The sequence below is a fragment of the Adiantum capillus-veneris genome, chromosome 7, assembly GCF_014529385.1.
Source record: "Adiantum capillus-veneris isolate H3 chromosome 7, ASM1452938v2, whole genome shotgun sequence".
Lineage (NCBI taxonomy): Eukaryota > Viridiplantae > Streptophyta > Polypodiopsida > Polypodiales > Pteridaceae > Adiantum > Adiantum capillus-veneris.
Genome location: NC_140937.1, coordinates 118190822 through 118203013, shown reverse-complemented (window position 1 = coordinate 118203013; position 12192 = coordinate 118190822). Strand labels below are relative to the sequence as shown.

General features: G+C 45.2%; 1 protein-coding gene across 5 annotated transcripts in view; it reads right to left on the bottom strand.

The window, feature by feature from the left end:
- Positions 1–10870, bottom strand: part of LOC147454494 (uncharacterized) — a 31582-nt gene extending 20712 nt beyond the window's left edge. The window contains exons 1-2 of one of the 5 annotated variants that reach the window (XM_086516436.1): positions 10536–10870; positions 10000–10188 (exon numbers count right to left, since the gene is read on the bottom strand). The gene's annotated coding sequence lies outside the window, so the exon portion shown is untranslated. Of the gene's footprint in view, positions 1–9999; positions 10189–10494 lie in introns of all 5 variants that reach the window. The other 4 variants (XM_086516434.1, XM_086516432.1, XM_086516433.1 and 1 more) reach the window with 4 other exon arrangements.
- Positions 10871–12192: the final 1322 nt, after the last annotated feature.

Sequence of the window (12192 nt, the reverse complement as noted above, 5' to 3'; positions counted from 1 at the left end):
TGACATTCCAAGGCCTAGGGAACACGTTCCCCGATAACACTGTATCTCCGAAGGGTTGCCAACACAACCAAAAACTGAGAGAGGAAAAAAAAAATTGGGATTAGCGGATTAGTGCAAAATCACAAATCCCTGATACCAAGTCAGGTGCAGTGGAATTAAAATGGTGACAAGATCTCTAGACTTTACACTTCCACAATCTTTCTTCTTTCCTTGAGTTAATGACTTCTACTTAGCATGAGAGATGGTTCATTTCATTCCCCTGAAGAGAGAGAGAGAGAGAGAGAGAGAGAGAGAGAGAGAGGTAGAGAAGGGAAGAATGACACCCGATGGAGTCTCAACCAACCCTCTCAAGGGTCCCCCACACCATTGCTAATGTTGTATTTGCTTCTGATTGCGTAAATGGAATGTACACACATGCAATATCTCAAGTGCAAATTCTATTGACTCGAATGGGGAATGTCCGGACACACGATTTGAAATATTCGTCATATTGAAGTCGGGTGTACCTGTTGTTGAGATCCCTGCTGGGACAGAGCTCCGAGCCATCGACAATATCCCATAAGCCTTTCCGTGAGAACTAGAGTCGCATGATCAAATTCCATAAGCTTAGTTATTGTCGTTCAACTTGTCGCTGACACTTGAGCAAGGGGGGGCCACATTGAAGTTGCAAGATCTGGTAATCCGGGAAGCCTTCTCGCACTCCAAGGGTGGCCTCACTAATCCCAAGCCGCAAAATAAACTCCACCTCTTGCAAGCCGTTCCACGGAGAGCTCCACACGAAGTGTGCTCCGTCACCTCTGTTATCCCTCTCTTGGGCTCCAATTTGCTCACCTTTTCCAAGCCGCTTTGCACCCTTGCTTCTCCCAAGCTGCTTCACAAACTCCTTGCTCCAATCTTCCACAGGTTAGTCACCTCACTCCTCTCTACAACTCAAAAATCCCAAAAATTCCTAGTATTCAGCGTCTTCAGACGCTCGAACACCAAGGGAGAAAGGGAGGGGGATCAATGAGGGGATGGAAGGTGGGCCAATTTCAAAGGCAATGCAAGCAACATTTGAAACGCTGGAATGGGAGAAGGGAGTCTCTACTAGCTTAACAACGTTTTGAAGCGCCAAAAACCGAGGAGAATGAGCGAGAGAGAGAGAGAGAGAGAGAGAGAGAGAGAGAGAGAGAGAGAGGGTCTCTTGAACCAAAAAAACTTGGCAATGAATAACTGAATGTGTATACAATGGAGGCAAGGGGTTGCATATATAGTAACCTCACTAAATTGCCCTACCCAGACTTTGACAAATAAGTAAAATAAATACCTAAAAGACAAAATAAAAAATGAGACCACATTGGACAGTTCACTTGAGATGCCAATACTCTTAGCATCGAGTTCTATGAGACTCGAGTTCTACTAGTCGCTACAAAGAAAGCAGTTTTACTCCAAGTTATCTCAAATAATTTTCTCGTGGTACTTATTCTCTTTTCCCAAGCATGAGCGGGAAAGGGGCTTCCTATCTTCAGAAGCGAGAGCCCTAGTTTTAGCTATCAACTTTGAGTGACACTAGTTGTTCCATTCCGACATTGGGTTGAGACAATGGCTACCTCGACGAACTTCTAAGTATACTCCTCCTCCAAAGAGACCTTTCAAGTTATTATCTTCATATGACTTCCCGAGCTCCATTCAACATGAGTTGTGTCTACTCGTCCTTGGTTTTCTTGCCCGCTTCTTGCGGCTTGTGGATGGTGTGCTTTAGCCGTCACAAATTGCTGACGTGTCAATCCACTGAAGAACAAAGCCAACTTGCAGATCCCGGCCAAGGGGCCTAAACCATAGTGTCACGTGACACATCCCAACCCTATGTGTCCGTGGACAAGCTACACCACAGCAGGGTTCAGTCAGTCCGATCAAGTTAGATTAGTAGTGATCTGGCACTTTTGTGAGTCTATTCGTAGACCATGCATGCCCAGTCACTTAGCATAGATGCATATCCTTCGGTTACACACAACATGATCATCGGAATTCCCATCAAAATCCATTAGCATCAGTTAGGGGAATTTTCCAATGCATTTAGCCTATTTTCCTATTTATTGGTATTTTCACTTATTATTTTTAAGTGACTTTCCAACAAAAGTAGCTAGGGCAATTTTGCTAAGTTAATATATAAGCAAACCCAAGTTAGCACTAAATGGCAGAAGAGGCAGCAGGAGCTTCCCGCTCAACAGGCAACTTCTTAGCAATACCCCCCAACACCCCCAGCGTTTTGGATTCCATCCTCGCCGGGCCAGTTCCCACCATTGGCGTTTTCAGCTTTGCAGACATCGCCACAGATTCAGATTCCTCATCCCTTGCAGGATCGCCCCCCTAGCATCATTCAGCCCAACTTTTTCATCGCAAAGACTTCCCAGTTCAGCCAGCGTTTTTGATGCAAAAACACCAGCAAGACTCAACCACATCAGCCTTTTTGTTCTCAGCCCAAAAACGCCAGCAGATCCACAAGTTTTCAGCAGCAGAACATTAGCAGATTCCCCCAAAGTTGGTTGCAGATTGCTCCCCCATTTTCAGCCATCAAAACGCAGCCAAAACAGTCATTTTCAGCCACTGAAACAGTCCCGAAATTCAGCGATTAGAAGATCTCAGATTTCAGCCGTCGACATCGTCATCGTCATCGTCATCGGCATAGACCAAGTTGCATAGTCCATTGCATACGGATTGTACACCTTTGTGCAATCAAAGAATAGACCACTCTCGCCGACGAGAGTGGGGCCTTCGGAGGAGGGTTTTACAACCTCTCGGTGTTGTATCTCTTCTCTCTCCATCTCTCAGTCTCATTCATTTGCACGCACATTATCCACTCACTTTGTTCGTGACCACGACACTCTACAAGATGGAAAGCTCTCTTTCCCTAAAGAACCAAAAGGAACCTTGAGCAATAAAGATCACTAATCTTGAGAAAAATACAACATTCATTCCGTTGCACCTTACATTGGTATCAGAGCTTTGGAAGTGTTCTGCATTACTCAAGGAAAGAACCACAAGATTTTTTTTTTGCTTGTTGCGATCGCACAAACCCAAGTTTACTTGGGCGTGGCGATTCCTAATCGTGTTTTGTTGAAGAGTGACAGGAATCCCAAGAAAGAAGGGCTTGTCCAGCCTCCCCTTGTGTCTCTTTTCACTCATGGAGAGCGGACCGTGCACTTAGCGGCCGGCCAATCGATGTGAGGTGGGAAAAAGCAACCTTGGTGTGAGCGCAAGGCCGCCAAGGAGTGTGCCCGCAGAAAAGGGTAGAACTCGGGTGAAGAGAAGATCCTTCTCCAACGCGATTTGCAAGCGAAAGAACACCTCAAGAACATCAAGAACCCAAGATTCTCACGAATCAAGGACCTCAAGAACCTCAGGAACCCAAGTTCCTCGTGAACTTCAGAACCCAAGACCCTCAAGAACCCAAGTCCCTCGTGGACTCAAGAACCCACAAGAACCCACGACTTCAGAATGGTCATCACTCGAAGCGGAATGGATACTTCGCTTGGAGGTGATGAGCATGAGAGAGGCGAAGAAGAATTTTCCCCACCAGGAGGTTTTTCCGACCCTCCCCCTTCCCCATCTACGTCAAGGATTGCACTAACTCCTATGGAGGCTTTGAACCAGATGTTTATGGAAAGGAAGTTAGAACGCGAAGCAAGAAATGCGGAAAGAATGACAGAATTTGATCGTGAATGCAAAGAAAGAAAAGCAGAAATGGAACGTAGACACGCAGAAAGAAAAGCAGAAATGGATCGCAGGCACGCAAAAGACAAAGCAGAAAGAAAAGCAATACAAGCACAAAGCGACCGACAAAACAAAGAGTTTTGGCGACTCTATTCTCAAGTTCAGGCACAGATGCAAGAGATTTGGGGAAAGGAGACTCTCTCAGTCTCTTCTCTCCAAAGCAGGACACACAGGATTTGCATGATTGTGCGAAGCATGATGATGATTTGATTAACAATGACTTGCATGATGATTTGAAGCACAATGATAAGCATGATGATTTGGATGCCAATGATTTGCATGATGATTTGAATGACAATGACAAGCATGATAATTTGCATGATCAAGATGTGATTTCTCACAAGCATGATGCATTGCATGAAGATGATGTGATTGTTCACAAGGATGATGTGTTAGTGGATGCTTTTTCTAGCGAACCTAACCTCGTTGTAGATTCGAGCAGTCACGAAGATCCGATCTTGGCTTTCGAGTCAAGGTCCAAAGAACCCCCACAAGACTTCGATAATTCAAGAAGAAGCGATCTTGGCTCTCGAGCCTTGGTCCAAAGAACCATCACAAGAAGTATTGTGTGTTCGCATGATTGATATGCACGCATTGTTCGAGTGTTCCATTCGTGAAGGTTTCCTATATTTTAGTCAGCATCGTTATGTGATCCCTTTTACTAGGCATGACATATTGTATGTTGAGCACGTTTCTCTCATGGATAAGCACGAATGTATGCGGATTGTTCATGAAAAGCTGAAAAGTTTGTATGTCAGGAAGTCACATTCCATGTCTCTTCCTTGGCATGACACAGTTTCCGAACGAGCACATGATAGTATGAGCACCAAGCATGGGCATTTCCATTGTGATTTGCCACATTTGATTGATTTCGATCAAACAGAAAAGATTCAAGCGCATTGTTTGCATGTGTTTGATGAACGGGTTGTCACTCCGTCTCTATGTTCATCTACATTGCATACACAGTCTTTAGAGAAGACAATATTTTTTTCCTTCACTTTACATGGAATGGGTATGTTCATGGTTTTGTGTTGGAGATGGTTTCAGGAATTTTCAGCCATGGAGATTCTTGAAGACGAAAGAAGCAAGACTCTAGACGAAGTTGAAGCAAGAAAAGAGATTCAGAAGACTGTGTGTCGCTTTCGGCGCGGCCCAAAGAAGCAAGCGTTGCAGACCTTTATGAAGTTCAAGTACCGCACGACCCACACATCAGAGTGGGCCGACGAAGAGTCCCTTCCAGGATTCCGGATGCTATTGGCGATCTCCCTCGACGCCATACAGTTCGGTACCAGTACCTCACTTTGAAAAGGAGGGGATGTCACGTGACACATCCCAACCCTATGTGTTCGTGGACAAGCTACACCACAGCAGGGTTCAGTCAGTCCGATCAAGTTAGATTAGCAGTGATCTGGCACTTTTGTGAGTCTATTCGTAGATCGTGCATGCCCAGTCACTTAGCATAGATGCATATCCTCCGATTACACACAACATGATCATCGGAATTCCCATCAGAATCCATTAGCATCAGTTAGGGGAATTTTCCAATGCATTTAGCCTATTTTCCTATTTATTGGTATTTTCACTTATAATTTTTAAGTGACTTTCCAACAAAAGTAGGTAGGGCAATTTTGCTAAGTTAATATATAAGCAAACCCAAGTTAGCACTAAATGGCAAAAGAGGCAGCAGGAGCTTCCCGTTGAACAAGCAACTTCTCAACAGTACCCCTCAACACCCCCAGCGTTTTGGATTCCATCCTCGCCGGGCCAATTCCCACCATTGGCGTTTTCAGCTTTGCAGACATCTCCACAAATTCAGATTCCTCATCCCTTGCAGGATCGCTCCCCTAGCATCATTCAGCCCAACTTTTTCATCGTCAAGACTCCCCAGTTCAGCCAGCATTTTTGATGCAAAAACGCCAGCAAGACTCAGCCACATCAGCGTTTTTGTTCTCAGCCCAAAAACGCCAGCAGATCCACAGGTTTTCAGCAGCAGAACATTAGCAGATTCCCCCAAAGTTGGTTGCAGATTGCTCCCCCATTTTCAGCCATCAAAACGCAGCCAAAACAGTCATTTTCAGCCACCGAAACAGTCCCGAAATTCAGCAATTAGAAGATCTCAGATTTCAGCCATCGTCGTCGTCGTCGTCACCATCGTCGTCATCGGCATAGACCAAGTTGCATAGTCCATTGCATACGGATTGTACACCTTTGTGCAATCAAAGAATAGACCACTCTCGCAGACGAGAGTGGGGCCTTCGGAGGAGGGTTTTACAACCTCTCGGTGTCGTATCTCTTCTCTCTCCTTCTCTCAGTCTCATCCATTTGCACACACATTATCCACTCACTTTGTTCGTGACCACAGCACTCTACAAGACGAAAAGCTCTCTTTCCCTAAAGAACCCAAAGGAACCTTGAGCAATAAAGATCACTAATCTTGAGAAAAATACAACATTCATTCCGCTGCACCTTACACATAGAAGCAGAAGCAGAAGTAGCAGAAGATGCAGCAGAAGAAGTTTTACCAACTTACAACGTCTTGCTGAGTGGCCTATTTTTAAAGAAGAGCTCCCACCAACTTATGGGACCTCGTCCGATGGGACCCAAGTTACCTAAAGAGATTAAATAAAGCAAGACCACACACACACACACACTCTTCAACTCTCTTGCGTAGCTAATGACGTGGAAGACCTGTACAGAAGACTCGGATTTTGCAATAGACTACTGACGTGGCAAACAGTGCGGAATTTCGAGCTTTGCGCTGATTGTGCTAACGTGGCACCTGTACGAATTTTTGTAATTTGCACTAGCAGCTTTTCACGCCAGTTTTTGGGGACCAAATGCTTTTGAGTTTGAAAGCTTTTCATGTAACTGCTTTTCATGGCCAAGGGCCTTTAAATATGAACCAAGGGCTCATTCTTTGGCATGCTTTCGAGTGAAGGTGTAGAGCGTGGAGTACTGGCATTGTACTGAGTTCAAGCAATATAAAGAAATACCGAAAGGGGCGCAAGGTTTGGGGGCAGTGCTCTCTAGGGGTGGAACTCCGTCACTCCCCGTCTCGTATGTCGTGCATCTCTTTCAGATCAGTTGTTATTTGAAGTGCTTAAAGTTGTTCAGTCTGTTCTTTTCCGTTGGCACATGGTGCCCGTCCCCGTTACATTAGCCCACAGTGCAATTAGCATCATGGCAAATGTCTTCATGAATCCCTTTGACAATTGCTTGGTCTTTCATATTTAAGGTGTGACAGTTGCTTTTTGCAGTGCATCCGAGGAGTTCCTATGTTTTGTCTTCCAAAATGATCATTGGAAGTTGGCCCTTCAGAATACACCTATTCTCCTTGTTCGCTGGTTGGCGTGGAGTTTTTTATACGTTGATAGTGATCCTTCTTGAGAGTGGTGAAACCAAGTATAATTTAGCCATGGAATTTAACACAGTGGGGAGATTGTCTTCTTGATTCTTTGAGATTTTGGTTCCAAGTTCCACGAGAATGTTTTATCAATTGCCTATCTTGGGTGATCCAGCTACACAGGTAGAGATTGTTGGAGAGTTATGGCAATTATCCATGGTCCGCATGTTCTCTCTTCAAAAGGGATGTGAAGCCAACTTGGGACTAAATATCTGCCGACTACTTCCTTTCAAATCTAGTGGTTCCTCGTACAGTAACAAGGGTCGACAGTCTATTTGGTGGCGTTCTCACTCCCTTTGTTTTTCTCTTGATAAGCTTGCGAGCAGGATCTCTTGATCTTACCATATTAGCTACACTCTCAATATTGACGCATTAACTTTTTTGTTTGAATGTACGTTCCTAATCAACTCTAAGAGTCCGGTGACATCGTCTCGAACACTATTCAAGATAAAGGGAAGATCAATAGCAATTTTCACTCTCAAATCGGATGGAGTTCCTTCAAATGTAGTTTGCACTTTAGTTATGACATACGGTGGTTGATGCAGTTCTCTATGGATCCTCGTCATTGGAACAAACAATCTCTTAGAGCTTTTGTTGTCCGCATTATTTGGTCTTCCCTTAGTGGCTCAGAGATTCTCGCATGTGAAGATTTCAAACTTTCTTGAAGGGTCGGAGTTCTTGTGAGTTGGTAAATAATCCGGATACCCGCAAATCATGCCTTTCCCCTCAATTTTTGATGCTATCTCTTGGGGAAGTCAACGGGAGTACTTTCTGCAGATGTTGGTTTAGCTACTCGTGAGTCAATTGAGTTGAGGAAATTCTTGACAAAGCTGGGATTCACCCCTAATGGACAACATGGACACTTCCCCACGTCTTTCAGGGATAGTGGTTGGATGGTACAAAAGGGCCATGTACTATTCAACCTCGAAGTGTGGTTGCAGATATCCTCGTCCACAAAACGGTCACATTACAATTGCAAAATGCTTACTCCAGCTCCCTAGGCCGTCTTCCTTCCCGGGAGCGAAAAGGGGGTGTGAGAGTTTGGCATCTCTCTGGATTCGTGGAGGTGGTCTCAATATCTTCGAGGGACACGTGATAGGGAGTAAGGGCTGTTTTGTGCCTCTGCCCGCTCGGAGTGAGCTTGTTTTCTCATGTTGGGATATTTCTAGTCATGTGTAGCCCAAGTTTTGGCTCTACTTGTGGCCATTTAGGCATCTGCTCGCTGGGACTATTTTTCCCAACCTTGGCCCTAGTTTGGTCTGCTGCCCTGTTTTCCCCTATTTCCGTATTTCAGCCATTAGCATCATGTCACAGTACTGGAGGAGTGAGTCAGGCACCACCTGTACTTGACTGTATAGGGCAGGGGGACTCGGGAGGCCTTTAGGGTGTAGTGAGCTCAGCCTGCAGGGCACCCCCTCTTGGGGCAGCCCTAGTGTGAGGGCAAACCCCAGACATTTTGGGGTGCAGCCCATCCCCAGCGTTTTCAGGGAGCCAGGCAGCCTCTTCCACTTTCAGCTTTGGAGCGACACCGGTTCAGCGACCTCAGCTCGAAGCAACTGTCAAGTTTATCCTTTGTGAACGAGCACAAACAAACTTAAACAACAGCAACTTTGTTTCACACTAAAGAAGCCCCTGTGCATACATACTCATGCAATGCCAGGCTGGCTTGCAAGGCCCATGTTTAGTCTAGCCATCCCCTGCAAGGTATTTTCACAAACCAAACTAAAGCTAATCAACAGGCATAAAGGATCTCTTTGTAGACCATTGGCAATAACGCCACATGATTATAGATGAAATACCCTCAAAGCTGTATGGGTGGCCATGGCAAGCAGGCAAGAAGCTGAATCCCCGGAATTGTAGGGGGTATCCAGGGCAAGAAGACAAAAAAAAGTGAACAGCGGCCATTATCTGGTCTATGAGAGATTTTGTCAAGACGCTTATACACTACTCAAATCATGCCTACCAAAAAAAGCCGGTCATAGTTACAATTCTGCTGCTATAGACCACAACTAGAGCTGATCGTCTGGTGATTCCCACAAATGACAGAGTGCCAGTCTCAAGGCAATAATATGTCACTATCGAGGAAAAGAAATGAGACACCATGACAATAATATGTGATAGCCCACAAAATATACGACATGTATCACAGTCCACAACTGAGTTCCTCATAGTAGCCGTGGTCTATTCTCTACTCTATTTCAACTCCATACAGAACAGTTCAATACATGACTTCATCTCATGATTGCAGCACTCCATTGTCAAGTGACAGAAGCTTCTCGACATGAAATGAAAAGTGAAATGAAGTCTCTTGATCTGTAGCTCACAAATGTGTGAATCACCGCCATGACATAGGAGCTCTGGCGCTGATAGTTCAAATATTCATGTGGCATTAAGGGCACATCATGTCACATGAATTTCCCAGCAACTTCACAAGGAGATACAGCAGTGCGGAGGCAGGTGAGAATGCATTGGTCGTGTGCAGGGCTAGAAAAAAACAGTTTCCCTACCCGAAGAAAATAAGGGCAAACTTGAAATACTCTCGGTTTTTCGGTCGAAATTTAATGCTTTTTCCGGTAATTACACTAAAACTTATGAAAATTGCTCGGTTTTCTTCAAGGCAAGCTCAAAATCTAATCGGGATTTTAGGATTTCAACCGGTTAAAATACATTGGACCCCGGTTTTTTTCTAACACTGGTCGTGTGAAGAAATAGTCACATGACAATAAGCACCTCAAATATATGTTGCATTTAAAAATCCAAAATAATCCTACAGTCCCCAGCCCCCCCTTTAGGCCGGCAGTCCAAAATGTCATAATGGATGGAGCTTCAGTCTTGTTCCTTACCTGAGGTATGGAAAAGATGATGCAGTTCGGGTGTTGGCAGCCAGCTCAATTGTGCGGAGCCCATGAAGTACAGAGAAGCTGCAATCAGTCTGAGTGCTCTGGTGTACCTTTGTTCTGCCCGCAGGTAAACATCCAACATCTAACCTCTCCCGCCATCAGGCTGGGCTTCCAAGCTCTCGCCTTCTGTTGCTGCAGGTTTAACAGGATATATTATAGACAAGGGGGGAGCAAGCCAGCAACCCCTCACATGAATGATGCATCTATATCGTTTGTGTGTGTGTGTGTGTGTGTGTGTGTGTGTGTGTGTGTGTGTGGTAGAGAGAGAGAGAGAGAGAGAGAGAGAGAGAGAGAGAGATTCCGTGCAAGTGTTGAAAATGGGAGTAAGTGCGGAGCAAGTGCTAGCAGCTATACGATCATCGTTTTCTCCTTAGAGTGTGTGTAGCCTGTAGGTGTTCGTGAATCGTGATGCAAGACTGCGCACTGCAGTATGCCAACCTGACAAGAGCAAATGAAGCCTGGGAGAGCGGGACACCTACGAGTAGTAAGGTGATTTGACAGTTGTTATGTGCAGTAATGGAGTCTGGACTCCTGCAGTCTTTCTGTGTTTGATTGTGAACTTTGAAGCACAGAGAGAGAGAGAGAGAGAGAGACCGAACTGCTTAAGGACCAAGGTCCAAGAGCGTGAGCTTGAAGAGACAGCTATGGAAGCCAAGGCCGATCCTGTGTCAGAAGTTGGAAAAGGAGAAGAGAGAACGAGGAAAGGGACCACAAAAACAGAGAAATTGAGTCTTCGTCTGCTTCAGCCTTCCACACAGCGAGCGCGAGATCATAGACGTGTATACAAAACAGAGAGGCGGAGAGGGACAGCGAGAGGTGGGAGATGAGCTGCAAAGACAACAGTAAAAGGCTTGTTGTGGCCCATGGGTAAAGGTAGGTAGGTGGGTAGTACACATGAGAGAGATGTAGAAAGAGAAAAAAACAAACAATGGCATTTCTCGCACGTGTGATTCTGATGGTATAAGAGCAGATTCGCACGAGCGGGGGTGCTACTGCATCAGCAATTTGGGCATTTACCTAATAAAAGCGGCAGCCGTTTTGTGTGCAAGCAATTCGGTTGCTACAACAAGCAAGGGTAACATGCAGTGTCCAACTCTGCCAATTTCGGTCGAGTTGAGCAAGGAAGGCATAGCTGGCTTGCATCAGTAAGCGGGAGTTGAATCATGCCTGTGCGGTAGCGCCCTAAACTCTTCGATGCATGAGGCTGAAGCAGAGTTGAGCTACCGCCAGCCTCCCTTGTCCTGGAGCAAAAACGCAACCCAAGCAAATTCTAAGTCTGCCACTTTTGGAAGAATTACACTAACTATGCCGCTCTCTCTCCTCCAGTTTGTATTCTCTCTCTTGCTTCGCTCTCAGTTTAAGAGTTTTCATGCACAACAGCCAAAATGGCTTTCGTCACTGAATACGTTGCACCTCATGCAATAGCATTAATGAACAAGGATTTGCCCCATTAGCATCAATGAACAAGGTTTCGCCTCATGGCTATAGTAGCACTCTCCAAAGCGTGAAACCATGAGATCAAATGTTGCATCGGTTTTGATGTTGAAAAGCCCATGGACCCCTTGCACTTCCGAGGTATTCAGACTGCCCGAATAGATGGTGGGTTCCGAAAAAGGTTTCCTTTGTTTTTGGGTGTATGCTAGAGCGCCACATTGGCTTCATGACCCTACAAAGTTCTCTAGGACAGGCAATCTGAACGATGTCTAAGGTGGTGGTTTGAAGAACTATAGAGTTTCAAATTGGGTCCTCGGCTCTCTAGGCCTCGTCATGTAGCGACAAGTCGTCACTATATGGCATGGGGTCAAACCAAGGGTAGCATATTTATATCTATCTATCTATATACATCAAGGTGATGTAATGTAGCGACAAGTCATCACTACATGGCACGAGGTCAAATCAAGGGGAGTATTTCTATATATATCTATCTATATACGTCTATGAAGTGGACCTCCTTCGAGTTGCTAGATGGCATCAAATGTTGCATCTGATGACCTCCTCCTACACTCTCTTGGGATTGTTTTGAAGACATTAAAAGTTTCCTTATGTCACTCTTGCCTTTTGTAGCTTTCGTCGGTGACTTTCTCTAAAGAATTACGCTAACTATGCCGCTCTCTCTCCTCCAGTTTGTATTCTCTC